Genomic DNA, 23,026 nt, shown 5'->3' with positions numbered 1-23,026 from the left:
TTTATCTATAAAGGAGAATTTTATAGCTACGTATGAGCACAACAAGCTTGGTCTAAAGATATCTTACCTTAGTATTAAATATTAAACGGAAAAAGGAACTCTTCACCTATTTATTTGAAATAAACTAACCGAAATAGTAATTTGTTGCGATACGAAAGAATTTCGCATCATACTGAAAATAAAACAATATGTGTACAAACTGCTAACTTGATATCTTAATTTTAAATACCTATAAATAAGCAAATGAGATATGAGCGTGATAAACTTATTTTATCAAAAAATGTGAAGCAGTCGTGCTAGTTGTTTTGAATCCATTTGATTTATTTATTTTGAAATTTTTTCGGGATAATTTTAGTTCGTGAAGTTCATTTTTTTACCCAGCATACGGCCAGTATTGTCTACTTTTCTCTTCTTTTTATAAAAAATGAACCGATATCTGTAGTAAAGGTTGTAGTCCTGCGGAGGAGGTGGTGTACAGGGTGGTCAGAGGCGAAAGGGTTTGAGCTAAAAATTTAACATCAGACAACAAGAAAGACCAAAACCGTACTTTGAGATAATTGTAAGTTGAGTTTCAGTGAGAATCAATAAAAACGACGTGGAGTGACGAAGATGATCCGAAGATGTGGAAAAGTGATAGAGATGATGAAGCAGGCTTAAAAGAAGTAAAAAATGACCAGAACACTGCCAAGATCTAACACAAAATGGAAGAAAATATAGATGATTATGAATATGATAAGCAAAATGAACGATATGTCATTAGAGCTTAGTAAACTAAAGAAGGGGAGTTTTGTGAAGAAATTAAAGAAACTAACAGCGGAAAATAAGAAAAATAATTTATGAAAATTTAAGTTGACGAAACATAGCATATGGAGAGGGAAAAAGAGCAAAGATGTAGGAATACAGGGATTAAAAATCGATACAAACAAAAGGGCCTAATGAACGCAATGGAAAATTTTCTAAAAAAAAATGACCTGAAACTATACAAAATTGAAAATACAATAAAATTAGCAGAGAAAACGTTTTTAATAAAACTGCTAAATCAAGTAGAAAACTATTATATGAGAAATATCAGAAGGATGAAAATTGGAAACGATCAATGGAGATAAATTATAGAAGAGGGACAAAATTACTCTATGAGTTCAAAAAAATAATCAAATCAAATAAATCACCAAACAAACACTAAAGATGACCAGGCGACGAAAATTAAAATTAATACTGTTAAAGACGAAAAAGAAAAATCGACAGGAAAAATTGATGATTAAACTACACTGGAGTGCAAAATATCCGACTCAAAATTATTTTGCGAAAATACGTCTCCTGTTTCAATCTAAAAAGTGTAAATTCAAATATATTTAGTGTACAATCATTAACTTCATTACTGAGTTTTAAAAAAGTTTTGTTTTTTGGTGAATTGGATGACGTATCACAAATAAATAATGCAACACGTAGAGAGAGGGTCAGAACTTGATTCATTGAAATCACACTCACCGACTAAACGCGTTCGGTTAACGTCGTACGCATCAATTTCGATAGCAACCCACTAATACATCAGTCACTTAAGGTTGCAACTGCATTACAAGTGGATACCACATCCGTCAAAGCAGCTCAAAGAGCAGCATTTTTGAGAGAAGGCCTGAACCAGAGGGCTGTGTCAAATCGACTAAATTTAAGTCAATCTGCTGTGTCCCGAGTGTATCGTCGGTACGAAGATACTGGTGATTATGTTCGCCGACAAGGAGGGAGATGATCGATTTCTTGTATCGAAATCCCTGAGAAAAGTGCTAATCTCAAAGAAGAGCTTAGAGAGGTCCGAGGTGTGGTTACCAGCGTCTGGACAGTCAGAAGGAGACTGAAGGCAGCCAACCTAACACCAAAAAAGGCAGCTACGGGTCTCAAGCTAACTGCAGCCCAGAAGCAAAGGCGATTAGAATTTGCTCGTGAACATCTGGATTGGGACGACTATAAATAGAGTCAAGTATTATTCTCCGATGAAACTAGGATCTTCCTAAATGGTAACGACAAGAGACGTCGAGTCTATAGAAGGCCAGGAGAGCGATTTGCTCAATGTTGTATACGAGAAATTGTGAAATATGGACGTGGTTCTTGTATCTTTTGGACAGGCATTTCCATGGATGGGAGAACCGATGGTTTTCGTGCCTGGTGGAGGACGTGGAGGAGGTTTAACGGCGGATCGTTACATTAGAGACATTTTGGATGAACATGTGGTTCCCTACGTGCAATTTATTGGTGATGACTTTATTTTAATGCACGATGGCATACCGCAAGAGTCACCACTACCTATGATGAGGTAGTATTTGGGATGAGCTTAAACGAAGCGTCCGGGACAGAAATCATGCACCAAGGAGCATAATAGAATTGAGAGCTGCGCTCAATGATGAATGAGAAGCAATGCCTCAAAAATTTATTAGAAAAGTCATCCAAGCCATGCGAAAGCGATTAGAAAGTGTAATCAGGACTAGGGGGGTAATATCAAATACTGAAAAATAGAGAAATTCACTTTGTAATTGATGATTTCTCTGTTCATAAGTCTTTCTTGCGTTAGTTACAATAATGAATATTTAGTAAACTCTGTTCTTATTGCATATTGTTTTTATAATGCATCTTCCAAATAATGCAATAGTAGTTTTTGTAAGTTTAATAATGAACTTTGCAAAATTGTTTGCACATTACATGTTTTTATTTTCTCTTACATTGAAACAGAAGGTGTAATCTCAAATATCGCTTCTGAGTCGATTGTTTTCCAGTAAGTGTAGTAAGAGGGGTAGTACATACTTGGAAATTGGGAATATGAAATGTCAGAAGAATTAATGGAAAAGCAAACTAGTTAATAACCTAATTTGAAAGCATAAAATTGGATATACGTGCGATAACAAAAACAAAAATTCAATGGGTAAAACGGGAAGGAGGATTAGCCGATGGCATAATGATAGTGACTACAAGAATAAGAGAAAACTACAGGAAAGTCAAAAAACGTGAAACGAAGAACTAAAAAAGCATTGAATGTGAAGCAGAAGTGATGTTATTAGCAGAAGAGGAAAAATAGCCAAAGATTCAGGTATCTGTTACCGTGTCTACCAACCAAAGAATATAGACGCTTATAAGCGTCTATATTCTTTGTACCAACTAAAACCACCCTCTCCTACTTGTGCGCAGTTGACTGTCGCACGTGCCGAAAGTGGAATGGCCGCTGTAAGGCTGACGACATTTTTCGAACATTTCCTTCTCTTATCTAGATGTTATCTCCGTTGTTGGTCCGGTTGGTGTTTCTCTTCATCTTTCTTTTTAATTACTGTTTGGATATAATTGTGAACACCATTCCATCCCTCCTTATTCCCCTATCATTCACTCATCGTCACGATCATCTCTCTCACAGTCACAGGGTTCATACCTGTTTCTCTATACAGTATGTTTCTCTCTACTGTACATCTGTTACACTCCAGCATTGTGTGAGTAACAGTGGCGGAATATTTACAGTATAGGCATTTATGTACCTGTATTTCTGAACCTATGAAGATACGCCCTAAAACAGACAATCTACCCAGCCCCTTAGGCTCGGGATCAGCATCTTGGTCCACTGGGCAACATCTTCCATGTTATTAGACTCTTTTTACCATTGTTCCATTGATCTTTCCCTTTCTTCTTTTTTATAGCTGTTGTCAAATGCTCTCTTCTCTCAGATATGTCTCCTTTCTACTGCTAATACATGCAGAGGAACACAACCCGTGATAGTCCACAATGCCGCCGCAGATACAATCCTCTAGGCGCATGCTACTCAATATAATGAAAAATATTAATTTAAATCCTTAACTGTATTTTAAATAATAATTTGTAAACAAATTAAATTTATAATAAAATGTACAAACGGCGTTGCTTTAGAGCCATATGGTTTATTACCTCTTCTTCATCTATTTGAATGACCTTCTTCTTGTGCCACTTCTATCGGAGATTGAAAAACCTTCAAGGCTATCCTGACCTTGTTTACAGCTGACCTAAAGAGTTCATTGGTACAGCCAAACCACTCTCTCAAATTACGCAACCATGACATTCTTCTACGACCTGGATTCCGTTTTTGAATGTCCTAATGGATAATAATCAAAGCTAAACCTTTTAATTTCTTTAAGTCTAGTACTTTATGAGATGAAAATGACCTTTCACATATACAGGTCGTTACAAACAAGTTACATTTTCCCACTATTCTTTATATATTTTTCACTTTATATGCCCTGGAGGGGGGTTTAAACTCCGCTGGGTGCGCCAGTGTGATAGACCAAATAGGAGATCAAGAAGCCGAAATAAAGAATTTAAAACACGGTAAATACTTCATAAACAGTGACTTTATAAATAAATGAAAAATTTCAAAGATCACGGAAATAAATATACAAAGAAATCTACCGCACATTTAGAGGTCTGGGCATTGTCGCAAAGGAAAAAAAACAAGATTCAGTTGATAGAAATGAAGTACCAAAATTGATTTAATTCAAATAAAATATAAATGATGACGTTTGTGCTAGATCCAGTGGACCAATTGGTCCGAAAAAGTCAATGGGCATTTTCACGTTGAAAATTTTTAATAAATATTTGTCAACAAAATACCTTAATTTACAATGAAAAAAAAAATGAATAAACAAACTACTTAAGATCAACCACCTGCATACTCGATATAACAACATGTTTACAAAAAAAAAGGAGAATGTTTACTTAATTAAGTTAGATTAATTCTAGGACATCCTAAGATTTTGTCATGACTGTTAAATGGTTTTGCATTAAACGATAATATACTATACAAAAATAACAAAAAGATATAAATAATCGTTAAAAGGCCAACCGAGCAACCAAAAAATGAAAAAATTAGTATTAAATAAACCGCAAAAAACATTTGAAGGAGTAAGTACCTACATTAAATGTTTCGATGGAAAGCGATAAATTTCCTCCTCTTTGAACACCAACAATATGTATTTTAAATGGCTACTTTAAAAGTATTTCGTAGTCCTCATTCATCTTAATCAACAAATATTTTATTAATATTTTTCTTTTAGTCAATGAACTCATTTTAATTTCACACAAGCACAACAAGTGAACAAATGTAAAAAAACAAACACAACAAAAGGTACTCACTGGAAGGTTATCGTAAATGCATCGAGGAAAATGTACAATGAATTTATCGCACAATTTTACGTTCAGGTATTATCGCTCCGCCATAATCATTACAATCGTCTCTAATAAAAGGACACGTCTTAATATTTAGAATTTTAGTGATTTTAATAATTTATTGTACATCATTTTAATTTGAATTTTCCCATTAAAAAAATGTATCCAAACCGTAAGAGCTCTTGTTAACGACAACGGTCAACGGGTCGATTTTGAAACCGTTCCGTTGGCCGTTGCTCAGTGTCTTTCAGGTTCGTATGAATGTTCTTTTCACCGTCTACTTATCCAGTCCCCCTCGGCAAGACGTTCGTCGGACCGGTGCAGTGAACCATTTTAGTTTATGCAAGTGTGTTGACGACGTTGGAGGAGCATCCGTTGTTTCAATAAATTTCTTTCTTTGTTGCCGCTAAAATATGGATTTTGATATGGAGATTTTAATAAGTGCGGTCGAAAATCGACCTGTGTTGTGGCATAAAACCACGGAAAGCTATAACAATAAGCAGCTCATGTTTTGTTTTAATTTAATTTAATCAGCGTTTTAATTTATCACGTACTATTCCTAATAATTTGCGGAAAGTTTCTTGACCCATTCGGAAGTAATTGAAGAATTTTGTTTAGTCTTTTTTTAATTTTTCGTAAAGTGTATGGAAAGCACCATACTTTTCACTTTCTAACAAACTAGGATGTATCCATATTTTTCTTTTACGCTTCTCCCGTTTCTTCTGCATTTTTTTATACAAATAATACGCTAGTATAAATTTTCGCTTTGACGACAACATGATTATAACATGTATTGCGTGCACTTGTTACTTTAAAACTGACGATATTTCGGAGATTCCATACTGTCAACGGACGCATATCCCTTGAAATTTATGAACCGTCGACACGGGTACCCGTTTAGCATCGGCTTGTTACTCGTTGAAAAAAACGTTCGTTAACAAGAGCCCTAATGCAAGGAAAATTTATATTAGATTAGATTATTAAAGCAAAAAATTTTAAACAAAAAATAGATCTGATAACAAAAGTAAAACAGTATGGTCAATATTGAACGACGGGTCAATTCAACAGCATAGACGGAAATTCAGATCCCAGGAGAAGGAAGTACAGTTGCTAATAATGTTAATGACTATTTCTTAAATTATGCATCACTATTGGTATCTGAATTTTTCACAAACTTTTAAGACTCATCCAAAGAACAAGCGAATAGATCTATGTATTTAAGGCCTGTAACTGAGGAAGAAATTGTTTTTATCATAAAAAGTTTGAAAAATAAAGAGAGTAGTAGTGATGATGAAATTTCAATATTACAAAGTGTCGAAAACAAAAACTCGAAATTCAAGAAATACATATATCAAAAATAAAAAACAAAAACTTGGTATCAAAATATATACTTAAGCTTTGCTTAAAAGCATACAGATCTCCTTCTTCTTCTTTTTATGTAGACATGACTCTGTCTGTTTTTCAATGTGCCTCCAGTAAGTTGTCGTTCCATCGTTTTCGTGGTCTTCCTTCGTCTTCCTATTGGGGAACCGTCTCTTGCCGTCTTTATTGTTATTCGGCTTATATGAGCGTTCCATTCTACTCTTCTATTGCTTACGCAGATCTTGATGTTCTCCACCTGACTAACATACATATGTTTTGGATAAATAATGATAATTTATTACCCTGCATAATTATTTACAGACCTTACATTTAATGCCCGAAAGCCTTCTTCCATATATGTCCATTATGGTTGAGATTATTACCAAGGAATAATCGAATACTGTATAAAGTTTCCAAAATGTTTTGCATGTGTATTGTGCTCCGATATATTGCAACCAAAAGGGTTATATGTGCTATCGGCAGTTTTATGGTCCTATACAGTCAACGAGTAAAATACCCCCACTATAAGGACATCTATCGTCATTTAAAAATCAATCAAAATTTTTTTTCCTTAAGAGATTCTCAGAGATTAATCTGTTTTTCATTTTATTCATTAATAACTTTTTAGTTATATGTTTATAATAAAGCTCATTTTTAGAAACTACTGCACACAAGTATCCGTTGAAGACAGATAATAGTCTTCTATTATTGTAATGCTTACCGAAACTGTATAAATAAAATAAAACATTTATAAACTGCTCAGTAATATAGACACATTGGCAAAATTCATCATTTTTAAAAACGTTTTAGCTTAAAAAAACAAAGAATATAGAACCACCCAGATGCATGTCGCAACGCGTTAAGACTTCTCTCATAGTGGGAACAGTTGTTGCCTTGGGACTTAATAAGCAGCATTTACAAATTTAATTGTGCTCACCGATGAAAAGAGACGAAACGTTAATTAAGTCTATGTTTAGACTCTTGCTAAGGACAGTGTAGCGGAACGATTACTAACTCGCTTCATAAATTCACTCACTGCAAAATTTTGATGAAGTATCCCCTGTTGCTTTTTATAATGAGAATACCTTTTGAACACGAGTATTTGTTAAATTAAACAAAATGAATAATAGTTATGTTTCAAATATCTATGTCCTTTTTAATCATTTCAGATTTCATATCATTTATATCATATGCATTCATATTTAATTACAACAATCTTATAACAAACAATACACTTTTAATTTCCAAAAAATATAATGCTTAGCTGAAACTTCAGCTTCCTCAGAATAAAAAATTGACTATATTTTGAGGTGACTGAAAACTGTTGTGTTTTATGTTACAATACTATATAAATAATAGTTTCCATCAAATACGCACTAATTCCAAAAACAATTAGTCCATGTATTAGCAAAAAATCGAGACACGAAGATTATAATTAATACAGAACTATATATAGAAGGATATACAGAAATTGTGAGATCAATTTACAACAGTAAACTAATTAATATGTAGAGTGTATGTATCATAATGAGCAAACAATTATTTATTTGTAGTTACATTATTATACTAATAATAAAAATAAATATAATAAAAATTTATCGGGAGCAATTGATTGCTAAGTGATAATCGAATATTTGTGACATTACGGTTCAATGATATTGCTTTTAAGAACGAACCTGGTATAATTGGGGCTTGAATGGCATAAGAATTTTTGTATGAGGCGATTATTTGGACATATCTATTATCATTTTAACTTGACATAAAATATAATCTTTAATACATTCTTGCAAACGACATAACTGAAGGTTTTGATTATGGCTTACACGACTAATGAAACCCATCTTCCATGGGTTCTGTCTGACACTTTCCATTCTGGATGATCTTCACCAAAAATCGACCACTACCGCTAATCGAACTCGTTCTTGACTTTAATCCTTTATCAAGCTACTTTATAAGCCTTTTTTTGTTTCTTGTAAGGTTCTTAGATCACATTGCCGAGTTTTTGTTACCATAGAACTTTTGGGTCTTTTCTTACTTAGAAAATTATCTCCTTGCTCTTATTTTCAGTAATTCAGACATATCAGTAACAAGTTTCTAAAACGCCTGTCACTAATTCAGCTCCGGTTCTCGTTACTTATCTTTTATTACTACGCACGTTGTCGAAAATTATCAGGACACAAGGTAAGCACTGTTTATGAGTCCTGTTATCCGCCGGTTAGTTAACATTACTCGTTGCTCTATATATATATATATATATATATATATATATATATATATATATATATATATATATATATATATACATATATATATACATTCCTAAATATCAGTATTGCAATAACTGACTACATACCATCAATTACATTTTATAGATCAATTTATCGTGTTCCTGATTCTTTCTTAATTCTGTACTATTAATTCCATCTTTCCACTTTATAATATGGATAATAGTGTCATAGTAATTGTTTATTTTAACCGACTCACTAAAAATTGTACAATGGGAATTCACTCTATAAAATATTGTGGTTACCATAACTCCTAAATAAAATCAAACAAATATGTCATTTATTTAGATATGCTAAAAAAAAATTTAAATTTTTATTCTTATAGTTGTAAGTATTAAAATATTCACTTTGTTTACATTTATAATAATCAATTATTCTAATAAATTTACAGTTTTCTCCTGAAGAAGTCACAAAATCGTGAGTAAATATTGAGACTGAACAAATAGAGTTTTATTTCCTGACCGATTGCTGATACTATAAATCAATATTTAAAACAGTACGGTCGAAAAATAATTTGAAATATTATATATATATATATATATATATATATATATATATATATATATATATATATATATATATATATATATATATATATATATATATTATATATCCCTACCTTACATTACATACATTACATTACATACATTAATGGATTCTCTGAACAAATGTCAAAAATGTTGGCAAAATATGATATTAATGTTGGATACAAATCGTCAAAAACATCCGGAAAATGTTTTTCAAAATTTAAACCCAAAGTTAATAAAGATCATCAGTCGAATATTATTTATAAAATAAATTGTTAAGACTGCAATTCAACATATATTGGGAAAACACACCAATCTCTGCATATAAGGGTTGTTGCACACAAACATAGTATACAGACCAACAAATCAAACACAACAGATTTAGCCAAGCATTCTCTAAAAATAGCCATTCTTTTGATTTTGAAAAAGTACAGATTTTGGAAAAAGAACAGAACTATAACAAAAGATACATATTAGAGATGATTCACATAAAAAAATATCTAAATTCCATCAATAAAGACATAAAAGACCTTTCCAATATGTATCAAAATTTAATAAACTGAGTTGTTTTTAAAATGCACCATGGGAGATGTTTAAAATACGACCCTGAACCACTCTAATTTTAAAGAACCTGAGAGATGTATTTGAGGGTCAGATACAATCTCTGAATTCCATGGAAATCCACCAAATATTGTAGACATTAAAAATATAATTGTGTATTACGTAATGTAAAAATATCAAGTGCTTATTGAAAATGGCAAATAGCCGAAACATTTAAGCAATAATTAAGTGTTTTATTTGTAACAGACCGACAAACCCAATGATTAAAAAAGTTTCTATATATATATATATATATATATATATATATATATATATATATATATATATATATATATATATATATATATATATATATATATAATATACCTTTCCATGTTTATGAATTGAATATGAATAATTTGTCTAATAATAAGTGAGTAACACACGATTCAGGTAAAACAACTAGAAAGTTGCAATTTTACAATAGTAAAACTAAACGGACGTCATTAAAAACTATTGAAAAAATGATTGACACGTGTAGAGTTTCTACAATGTAAGCTAATTGCTAACTGGTAATAAGTAATAAAAAACCTAATTTACTGAATAAGCGAAATTTTAGTACTGCGTTTTTCTACTTCGAAAATTTTCCATATCATTATGTATAAACCAAACCAACGCCTTCCAAGTAACCACACAAATTAATAAACCTAAATTTTATTTATTATTCAGTCATAAACATCACTTTTATTCATAATATGAAAAGGGTAAAGTTAAAAGAAAGACGAGAATTTATTGAGACCATCAAAAAGACCGGCAAAGATAAATTAAAGCAACATCAATAGAATAATAATAAAATATGAACTTCAGCATTTGTTAATTAAGATAAATGAGGATGAACAAAAATACGGATTATACGTAAACACAAAGAAAAACGATGGTAATCAGTCGATACTCCGTAGTTACTAATCTGCTAAATATTAATAAAAATTTTTGTTTGTGACTTTTAACATAAAAGTACCGAAAACAGCCGATTTAACAATTTTAAACGTATTACCTTGATGTCCATCTACAGCACTGACTTATTTTTATTAACCAGACACTCACCTGAAAACAAAAAAATTGTTAATATAAAATAAAACATTTATTACTACAAAGTTAAACACATTATGTATCGATTATCTTGTATCGATGTCTTGTCATATCATAATTGATTTTTATGTCAGTGTTACCTATCCCATTAAATCCTTCCCTCAATATGTATGACTGCATTTCGGTGTTAAATGAAGCCTTGACGAACTATTCGCTTTATTGTAAAACTGAAGATTTTGGTGATTTCCCAATAGTTTTAGCATTAATTAGAACACAGCATAAGTAAAACACAGTTCGGTTTTAGATGCGGTTTTGGAACTCGAGAGCCGCTCTTTGCAATACAAGTCTTGATTCAAAAATGTCTGTATCAACAGAAAGATGTTTACGCCTGTTTTATCGACTATGAGAAAGCATTCGATACTATCAAACATGACAAACTCATAGAACTATTACATCTTACAGGACTTGACACTAAGGACATCCAGATTATAAAAAAGCTATATTGGAATCAAACAGCCCACATGAAGAATGGACATATGGTGAGTGAAAACGTAACCATTTCGAGAGGGGTTAGACAGGGCTGTATTCTTTCGCCACTGCTTTTCAACCTGTACACGGAACAAATATTTCTAGAGGCACTGGAAGAGTACAACGAGGGCATCAAGATTAATGGCGTACCAATAAGTAATTTTCGATATGCAGATGATACTGTTATACTGGCCGATAACATCGAAGATTTACAGATGATGCTAAATAGAGTGTATACTGGCAACCAATTTGGACTGAAGATCGATAGAAAGAAAACTAAATTTATGGTGATCAGTAAAAAGAACATTCAACATATCGACCTGAATATTGAAGCCGAACGTATTGAAAGAGTACACCGATTTAAATATCTGGGATATACAGTAAATGATAAGTGGGACCCAGACGTAGAGATTAAGATCCGAATTGAAATAGCAAGATCCAAATTCATCAAAATGAGAAAGCTCTTAAGCAACCGCCACCTAAGCGTTAACCACCGATGGCGCGCCACGAAATGCTACGTACTCTCTACGCTACTTTACGGAGTTGAAGGGTGGACGTTAACAGGAGCAACTATAAAGAAGTTAGCAGCTCTAGAAATGTGGCTGTATCGACGCATACTGAAAATACCTTGGACAGACAGAGTGACCAACACAGAGGTATTAAGACGAATGGGTAAAGAGGTGGAATTGTTAACAACTGTTAAAAGGAGGAAAGCGTCATACCTGGGCCATGTGTTCCGTAATGATAAGTACAGTCTGCTACAGCTTATCGTGGAAGGCAAGATTGAAGGTAGAAGAGGTCTGGGCTGAAAGAAGAAATCCTGGCTGAAAAACTTGAAGAGAATGGTTTCAAATACCAGAAGCTGCAAACATAATACATGCGGCACAAAACAGAGAAACCTATCGTTTGATGGTCGCAAACCTTCGGTAGAAGACGGCACATAAAGAAGTTTAGCATTAATGCCTGTATATTAGCTAATAAGAAAAGACCTTTGGGACCGTAGGACAGGTGTGAATAGAGTTTAGCCAAATAAACACCCGTTGTAGATTTGTTGATTGCCGCTTATATTTGATCTGATTGACAGGTGTATTGGTTGGAGAAAAATAAAAAGATCGGTTCCAAATTTACATGCAATAATGTTCTTTCTATACTTTCCGGTTAATTTGGATCTAAAGGACTTCACAAACCTTTTGTGAAAGAAATAAAAAATTTTGTAAAAAAAGACGGGATTGTCAAATAATATGGCTGTATTTCTAATATTAAAAAACTAATAAGATTTTTAGGAGCAGCAGACAATAAGAAGGGGATAATGCATCGTTGATTGTCGTTTTAATTTAAATAACTAATAATATTTAAGAACGCATGGTAAAAAGCCTAAGAAAACTCCTGAAAGATTCTTAAATCTAAAGCAATTTACGAGTAATTATATCGATAATAATTTTTGAAGTATCTGGAGTTAAAAGACGTCAACTGCTAGTAAGTCATCCTTAAATGCCATACAAATAAAAAAAAAGTATTCGGCAACCGAGTTATTTTCATTTCTTGTTTGAAGTTTTCCAGGAAAATCTGCCACGTGCTTGAATTACGTGGAAAACATAAATATAAATAACATGCGAAAAGACGAGGAAAAGTTATAAATTTTAAAGATTTTATACGAATGGACTGCATTATTAATTAGGTGTATTTCATAAATATTTCGTATTTAGAAAACAGCAGTTTTCAGTTCTTTAATTTATATCTTTTTCTGCTTTAAATAACTAATAATAAACTGTAGTTTATATGTAGTATTAATATATGTGAAATGGTAAGTTTTTTCTTTAATATTACACCAAGTACATCATTGTAGCAAATAAAATTGAAGAATTCTTTTGATAAAATACAATGATTTTTAAAGTCGTGCGGATGTATTTAACATTTATTGCTGTGACTAGATTTCAAAGGGGTTGTTTGATCTCATAGACGTGTCCACATTACGACCTGAAAGATCTTTTGTGTATGTATACCATACTAACTACCATACAAACTATACTCTTTCGAAAGTACGTTTAATAACCTGTTAACAATCTAAAAACACATGTTCCTTGTATTTATGGCGTTGACGAATAATTGGCAACCACAGACAATATGTTCTCAACCTTTTCCATTGCATTTTCACAGAATCTGCATTTTGCTCTGCCTATTTTACAGCGATGATATCTGAGTAAACACTGTTATTGTCTTTTGAAACTAGAAGAATATTCTTGCAGCAGATTTGACGTACGGTATTTTCCCAATTAGCTACACTAAGTTATTTAAGCAATACTATCAGCAATTTCTTTACCAGCTATTCCCTTATGGTCTAACAACGTTAATTTGCTGTATCGTTGGAACGGTACAGCATTTTGCTGCCCCAAATGCTGTAATATTGTAAGAGTAGTCTCGAAGGCTAGTCTGATGTTAGAACCATTAATCCCTACCTATTCCTACTTCCTCATATTATGTTGACCTATTATATGTTACTGTGAAAGTCCGAAATTAGTTTGAGTGGACATTCACCGGTGAAATTGTGAAATTCCTTTGTGAAAGACCGAACATTTATAAATTTTGTTATAGTTTCGGAGTATCACCGGTTTATGTCGACAAACGCAAATGAGTTTCGGCGAATGTCGGAAGAAAGCGGTTGTAATTGGTTTTTGACGTTTTATGGGTGGCGTGTTTTCTTTCTTGTTACCTTTGGTCACTCTTTCGCAAGGTTTAAAAGCCCGTGCTAAGTTGATTTTCTATTAGGCATTATATTATTTGTGATCAATGGTTACTGCAGTAAATCATGATCAGTTTTTTCACAAATTACATGCCCTAAACGAGAAGACAATTGTTTCTATTTTTATCAAGAAAGATACTCTAAAATAGCATTGGAAGTGAATGCTGCTAAAAACAAGTGCAGTACACCTTTAGACTACAGGCGTTTAAATCTTTTTCGACATTTTAAAGGTTAATTGTGCCATTAAAACCAGGAGAAATCAATAAATATCCAGTATTATGTTATAAATGAAGAGTTTTGACGTGACAACGTCTTAAATTAGGTTGTGGCTCGGAGTCATTTAAGAAAAAGAGTAACGCCCGCTCACGTCTGTTACAGTGAGTCGCCGAACGAGAGAGAGGCCCGCCGGACCGGCGAATGCCTTGCGTCTCTCTCCCACTCAAACATGATCGGTCCGCTGCGCGCGGCATTAGAGAATTAGGCGCGTTGAATCGCTAAAGTTGAAAATCGTTGAAAGTATCGTCAGCTGTGTCTGTAGTGAAAATGTGGAGTGCTTAGATTCGTCATTTACAACAACTACAACAATAAAGGTAAATAATTGTACACTAATATTTCATTATCGTAAACTATGATTGATTGATTAATTGTTAGATTGACACAAAAGTTGAGAAACTGAGTTTATAGGTTATGTCATACTATTGACAAATGTTGATAGTGTTAAGTAAATTATTAGTTTAAATCACTCTGCAATCAATCGTAATTCAGTCGATTGAGAAGAAACAGCGCGTATTGCTAGTCAAACATTTAAAATATCAAATTATAACTTCTAACCTGTCAAAACAGGGCGACCAAACAAACGAACTAAACCGACCAATCACCACGCGCGGAGTTAGAATTTAACTGTGTTTAGCAAGAATTTCAAATTCCAATTTTAGTAAATGTTTTAATTTTCAACTTTACCATTTACATTTACAAATTTTAATTAATTTCAAATTTATTTAGCAAAAATTTGAACCTTCGATCTGAATAAGTGTTTTGATTTTCAAATTGATTCTTTAAAATTAAAAATATTAAAATATATATAATCAGAAGTGAACGTCACATAACATTATCTGTACTTATTATTATTTAATATGTAGGCAAATACATGTGACCATACTTGGTAGACACAATTGGAAATAGTAATTTTTTATAACTGAAAAAAATAAATATATAAAATACTGGTAGCAAACAATAACTTCAATGATCGATATCTCCGCAACTAATTGATATATCGAAAAAATTTTCAAATAAATTTTGTAGAAAATAATAAGATCAATAATATAATATAAAATAAATAATATATAAAATAATATATAAAAATATAATATATAAAATATAAATAATATATAAAATACCTAATAAATCGGTAATGCAATTCTTATTTTCATTCAATTCCTTGTTCCTATTGTGCAATTTAATAATATTCATATCAATAAATATTCTACAGAGAAAAAGACGTTGTCACGTAAAATCTTCGCCCGTAAAACCGACTTTACAGGCAACCGATTTTTTTTTTATTAAGAAGACACATTGCCGCATCCACCAACAGGTTATTAGCTACGTTACTCAGTAAACAAAACTTTAAATCTGATACAAAATATTGATTGACCTTAGGTAATTTAATAAGTTTTTTAAGTGACAGTTTTCTCCTAATAAATCTGGTAGAGTATTTGATATATTGTTTATTGAACGTTCTCTATGGTATTTTTGACACTCAATTAACAAATGGACGACGGTAAGAGGCGTAGCACATAGGTCGCACAGGGGGCATTCACTGGCCGAAAGTAAATACGAGTGTGTGATCTTAGTGTGACCTATACGTAGGCGCGTTAGAACCGTTTGAATAAACCGTGTACTAGCACTAGTTTTCCACTGTCGTGTATCTGGTTTTAGCGATCTTAAATTAGATTGCGATAGAAACCATTCGCGCTGCCAATGACCAATCACTTTTTATTTAAAAAACGTTTTGAGATCTTTACATACACTCTCACGCACTAATTCAGATTCCGCACTTGTTGCTGCATCACGAGCACTACTGTCTGCTTCTTCATTGCCGATAATTCCTATATGCGATGGGATCCATATAAATTTAGGAGTTATGTGGTTCTCTTGGGTGATTTGTAGTTCAGTTTTTATTAGTTGCTCCAATGGCTGTTTAGGATACAGATGCTGTATTGCAAGAAGAGAGCTAAGCGAGTCGGTGAGAAACACATGTTTTGAAATTCTTGAGAGGTTTGCATGTTTTAGGACACGGTACAAAGCAAACAGTTCAGCGGTGAAATAAATGAAGAGTTATTCGATATACTTTTCGAAACTCACATAAGAACAGGCCATGGAGGAAGAACATGAATGCTTAAAGAATTACAAGGTAAATACAAAAATATTACTTATGAAGTTGTACTGTTGTATTTAAATTTGTGTAAACAGTGTCAAATGAAACATAGTCCTTCCCAAAAACTGTACTTATTGTTGTGAAACCAACGATAAGTTTCGAATTTACCTTTAGACATCAAGTCGACTTAATAGACTTGCAATGACATAGAGACAGCGATTACAAATTTATAATTACCACGACCATTTAACCAAGTTTGTTCAGCAACGATAATTGAAAACCAAGAGGGCGGAAGAAGTAGCTATCACCTTTTTAAAAAATTTTTACCATTTGGTGCTCCCGCCTTGTTACATTAGGATAATGGTAGAGTTCAGTAATCGAATTATATCTTAGATATGCACTATGTGGAAAGATGTTAAAATAAAGGACGGAAAGCCTCATCACAATGAAACTCGAGGATCAGTAGAAAGAGCCAATCATTATATAAAGAATATGTTAACTGAGTGGATGCAAGATAGTGATTCAAATAAATGGTCAGAAGGTTTGCCGTTAATTCAATTAGCCAAAAACATAACTTATCACGAAAGAATACGCCAGAGTCCATATGAAGCCATGTTTGGCGTTAAACCAAAAAGTGGCCTAGCGTCATCATCTCTCCTTTACTATTTGAATACTTTTCAAGAAAATTCTATTGAAACAGATCCGCAAACTAGCACGTCTATATCTCAAGCACCGACTGATTCGCAGTATAGCACTTCTACATCTCAAGAAATAGCCGTTCGGCAGACCAACACGTCTTGCTCTTAAATACTGACTGAACAGTACAAGCAAATTTCTTCAAATCGAGCAGTTGGAAAGGATAATCTTTTACTTCAAACAACAAAAACGTTGTGAACCTCAGAAAAAAAGTTCCCTTCGGCACAAATAGGTGATACTGTGAGAATTAAAGTGCCTGATGTTGACTGTGGTCGCACAGATCCACGAAATGTTTTAGCGGACTTTCTAAAGCAATCCTCCACATATGTCACAGAAAAGAAAGTCTAGCATTGATATTAAGAAACGATTTTATTGCACCCATGATTCAGACGGAAGCAAGTCGTTGCACTTTTTGCAACTCGAACCATAAGTGATTATGGTTCTGATAACTATTATGTATTTCAGAAGCCATGTTTTTTTAGGAAGTCTACTTCACTGTCCAGAGATTTTTGAGAACTATTCTTAAAGAAATATGTCGTCTGTTGTACAGTCATGTTTGCGTTCAGTAATTTATCCTAATAGGCTAGTAAAGAAAAATAAGTGGGGTTTTAAAGGTTCTAAAAGGTATGTGAGAGGTCCTCCTCCTCCTATATCCTTTATCCTTCGTACGGATGTGGTGACGTTATGGTATTTGACGAATAGTTGCTATCCATTCTTCACTCTCCTGGGCGCGGTGTGCTGCCTTAGACAGAGAGTAACCATGCGAGAGGTAGCTGATGACAAATCCGTGAAGACGTATAGCTGATTGGCTCTGTAAAACTATAGTGAGCTGTTATGATAACCAATAATTGTTTGGCAGTCTCATATGTCACAATATGAACTGAACTGGCGTTTGGCACTTACCGCGTGAAAGAGGAAAACTTGACAAACGGAAAAGAAAAATTGACATATAACTTAAGAGATAAAATAAAAAAGAAAACTTGACAGACGCAAAAGAATTGACAGAAAAAAAAGGAGAAGACTGGACGTTGACAGATGACAGACGAAAAAGAAGTGATGTTGACAGGTGACAGACAAAAAGAAGAATTGACGTTGACAGATGACATAATAACAATAAGAAGAATTGAGCCTACCTTCACAATGCACTATTCTGTAGGTCTCCCATTGATTTCCCTATGCTGATAGTCATACTCACACTGTTAACTTATTGTTTTCCAAATTGACGTGTGACTTACTTGGTCTCGATCTTGTAGGCAAATAACCATTTTTTTATTTGAAAATTTTAAGAGTAATGTTTGCACCTCACGATGATATCAAATTCTATTAATCCCCTAATAATGGTATATTCTTGTTGTTCACTTCTTCTTTTAGTATTGGCAACTAGAACCTGACACATTCTGCTGATGGGTTTGCTACATATTAAGTTGAATAACTCGTTCATTGCCACAATTTTATGTAGTTATATTATATCTATCTATCTATTATATCTATAATAAATCTTCCAAAAAAACCCAATTCGAGAAAGTGCGAAGACTATAGAATTATAAGCCTTATGAGCCATTTACTTAAAACATTTCTAAAGGACATCCACAAAAGAATATATACAAAATGTGAGGAACAACTAACAAGAACACAATTCGGATTTCGTGATGCTCTGGGAACACGGGAGGCCCTTTTTGCTGTACAGGTGCTATTTCAGAGATGTGAATTGTGATATATACGTATGCTTTATAGATTACCAGAAGGCATTTGACAGAGTAAAACATGACAAATTAATTACTCTAATGCAAGAAATTGGAATTGACAACAAAGATCTTAGAATTATCAGAAACATTTACTACAATCAAACGGCCAAAATCAAAATAGAAGACCAGTTAACTGATAAAATTGCAATAGAACGTGGAGTACGACAGGGCTGTATTTTGTCTCCATTGTTGTTCAATATTTATTCTGAATGGGTATTTAAGGAAGCTTTAGACGGTTGTGCGAAAGGAATACTAATAAACGGTGAATGGTTGAATAACATTAGATATGCAGATGACACTATAGTTTTTGCCGATAATCTGAATGATTTACAGATATTAACAAATCGCATAACAGAAGTCAGCAACAGATACGGACTAGCTCTTAACATAAAGAAAACCAAATTTATGACAATTAGTAAAAAACCAATACTAAACGCTCAACTTACAATCAACCAACAGAATATCGAAAGAGTCGAGCAATATACATATCTAGGCACCAATTTAAATAGCCAATGGGACCACTCAACAGAAATTAAACAGCGAATAATAAAAGCAAAAGCAGCATTCGTTAGAATGAGAACTATTTTCAACAGTCGAGACATATCATTAAAAACAAAATGCCGTCTATTGAACTGCTACATATTCACAGTTCTGCTCTACGGAATGGAAGCATGGACACTGACTGTTGCATCTATGAATCGGCTCGAAGCTTTCGAAATGTGGTGTTATAGGCGCGTCTTACGTATATCCTGGGTTGACAGAGTTACTAATGTGGAGGTCCTGCGTAGAATGGGGAAAGAATGTGAAATTCTCATGACCGTCAAAACTAAAAAGTTGGAATATCTAGGTCATATAATGAGAAATCAAGAACGTTACGGCCTTCTCCAGCTGATTCTCCAAGGGAAAGTAAATGGTAAGAGAGGACCGGGAAGAAGACGCATTTCCTGTCTTCAAAATTTGCGAAAGTGGTTTAACACGACTACCACTGAACTGTTCCGTGCTGCAATAAGCAAAGTGAAGATAGCCGTGATGATCGCCAACGTCCGGAACGGATAGGCACTTTAAGAAGAAGATATTATATCTCATTATGCAAAAAAAAGTTATTAACATTTATAAATTACTGCAAAAATAAGGCTTACTTGCAATTATCTCGGCCAATTGTTTATGGATTTTAATTTAGTAAAAATTTACAAAATTAAATTACTGTTTAAGATCTGGAACGTTTATTTGAACCATTTTACGTGAAAATCGATGATTTTTCACATCACACTGAACTATTATATCTAGACTATATCCTATAGAATTAGGTATATATATTATACTGAAATTGTCAGTTTTTTTGGGCGCTATTCATGATGCCATATTAGTTTATTCATTTTTTATTTTGAACTTTTGAATTTATGTTTATGAAGAAATTGTATCAAGACGCTACTTCATAAGCTTAATTATATAATGCTTTTATTGCTGTTAATTTGAATCGTTTGCTTTAGATGTATAAATTATTCCATCAAATACTGATTTTACCAACGTCTCATTTTAGTGTACATAAAAAAGAATACATTCATAAGATAACCGCATTTATGGACGTTCCGTGTTCAACAGCAATTACTCAAATTAGGTGATAATTAAAAGCTAATTTTTCAAAGTCCCTGTTAAAATTGTGAATACGCTGGTAGACCCACGACACGTTCATTCTGGTGTTGATGTAGAATAATGCGGGTACATGGAACAATATAAATTGCCATTTTAAGGGTTTAATTTGTATGTTCCGTAAATGTAATAATATGTTCTGACTTCTGTGGACATTTAAATGATAATTAGTGGGTTGAAACATGGAAATTAATTTTTGATGTAGTGGGGCCGAGTAAGAGTGATAAAACGGTAAAATAAAAATCTTTTATGTGACCGTGCCTTTGTTTATTGGAAAACTATATAAACTATAAGATACTATCTACTAGCTATTAATTTTTCTAAACAAAAATTACACTGATAACCGCAACCTGGAATTCTGTTTTATTTTGCAACAAAATTACTGAGGCAATTACATCTCTAGTAGAACCATTGATAATTGAAAAGTAGAAGGAACCTCTTACTACCACTTCCCTGGTAACATAATCTTATATTCTTCTTCTTTAGATGCAAATCCACTAATGGATGTTAGCGATCACATTTTCCATTAATTCTCTATTTCTTGCAATATGTATCAGATATTGTATGTCGTTAATCCCTGTCCATTGCCTTATGTTTCGGAGCCAGGACATTTTCTTGCGTCCCATTCCTCTCTTGCCTTCAATTTTACCCTCGATTATAAGTTGGAGGAACTGGTATTTTTCATTTCGCATGATGTGACCTAGATACGCCTTTTCCTTTTCTTGATGGTTTCGAAAAGTTGGCGTTCTTGGTTTATTCTTTTAAGGACATCTATATTTGTGATTTTCGCTGTCCATGGTATTTTTAGGATTCGGCGATAGAGCCACATTTCGAAAGCTTCTAATCTGTTTATATCTCTCGTTTTGAGTGTCCAGCCCTCTACGCCATATAGCAGCACTGACCACACGTAGCACTTAGTAAACCTTAGTCTCAGTTGAAGATCGAACTCTGAACAAGTCAGTACCTTCTTGAATTTTACGAAAGCTTGTCGAGCTTGCTCAATGCGACATTTTACTTCCTTGTCCGATGCCCAGTCTTCAAAAAGCCACGATCCCAGGTATTTAAATTTACTCACTCTTTCAATGGACTTAGTATTCAGTGTTATGGTGAAGTTTTCAAGTGCATCCAAGTTTCTGGAGATGATCATAAATTTGGTTTTTTTGGTATTAATCTCTAATCCCATTCGCTTACTGTATTCTCCGATTATAGTGACAAGTTGTTGAAGATCGACTATGTTGTCACAAATTAAGACACCATCATCAGCATATCGTATGTTGTTGATCAGTACTCCATTCACTTTGATTCCCATCTTTGCATCCTCCAGAGACTCTTGAAATATGGCTTCTGAATAAATGTTAAATAAAAGAGGGGAAAGCACACATCCCTGTCGAACGCCCCTTCTTATATGTATGGGTTTGGATATAGAATTGTCTATTTTTAACTGTGCCGTTTGATGCCAGTACAAGTTTTCTATGCATCTTATGTCTTTTTGGTCTATATCAACTTTCTTGAGGATCTGCATTAACTTGTGGTGTTGGACACGATCAAACGCTTTTTGGTAATCTAAAAAGCATAGGAACACATCCTTCTTCTGATCGTAACAATTTTGGACCAGCACCTGTGTTGCTACTATTGCTTCTCGTGTTCCTAAACCTTGCCTAAACCCGAACTGGGAGTCACTGATGTCCCATTCACATTTTTTGTATACTCTTTGATGTAGTATTTTTAAGAATATCTTTAAAGTGTGACTCATCAGGCTAATGAGTCTGTGATCCTCACATCTTTTTGCATTGACTTTCTTGGGCAGGGGAATAAAGGTAGAGCGTAACCACTGTTGAGGATAGCAGCCAGTTTCATAAATTAAGTTAAATATTTTGTGTAGTGCTGAAATTCCCCTTTCATCCAGTAATTTGAGTATTTCTGACGGGATTTCATCTGGTCCAGGTGCCTTATTGTTTTTTGAATTGAATATTGCCTTTTCTATCTCCTCTTTGGTGATTGAATGGCCAGTCAGCTGGTCGTCTGTATAAACTTCACTCATGGGTCTTTCGTCATGGAAGAGCTCCTGGATATAATTTTCCCATATATCAATTTTTTCCTTTTCACCCAGCACTATCTGGTTATCCTGATTAACTATGGTGGTTGGTCTTCGTTTTCTGTATATTCCAGCAGTCTCCTTAAGCTTTTTATGTAAATTACGGTCGTCGTGCTGTCGTTGTAAATGTTCTAGATCGATACATTGTTGCTTAAGCCATTCATTTTTTGCTATTCTTATTTTTGCTTTTATTTGCCTGTTAATGTTTTCATACATATTGATGCCA

General features: G+C 33.4%; 1 protein-coding gene across 5 annotated transcripts in view; it reads right to left on the bottom strand.

The window, feature by feature from the left end:
- The window catches only part of tai (basic helix-loop-helix family member taiman), a 265,687-nt gene that overhangs the window by 179,700 nt on the left and 62,961 nt on the right, over window positions 1-23,026 (bottom strand). The window contains exon 1 of one of the 5 annotated variants that reach the window (XM_072532817.1): window positions 68-182. The exons of the other annotated variants lie outside the window; for them this stretch is intronic. The gene's annotated coding sequence lies outside the window, so the exon portion shown is untranslated. Of the gene's footprint in view, window positions 1-67; window positions 183-23,026 lie in introns of those variants that run through there. 5 annotated transcript variants of the gene reach the window in all.

Source organism: Diabrotica undecimpunctata, chromosome 5, assembly GCF_040954645.1.
Source record: "Diabrotica undecimpunctata isolate CICGRU chromosome 5, icDiaUnde3, whole genome shotgun sequence".
Classification (NCBI taxonomy): domain Eukaryota; kingdom Metazoa; phylum Arthropoda; class Insecta; order Coleoptera; family Chrysomelidae; genus Diabrotica; species Diabrotica undecimpunctata.
This window is presented reverse-complemented; position numbering and strand designations above follow the sequence as displayed.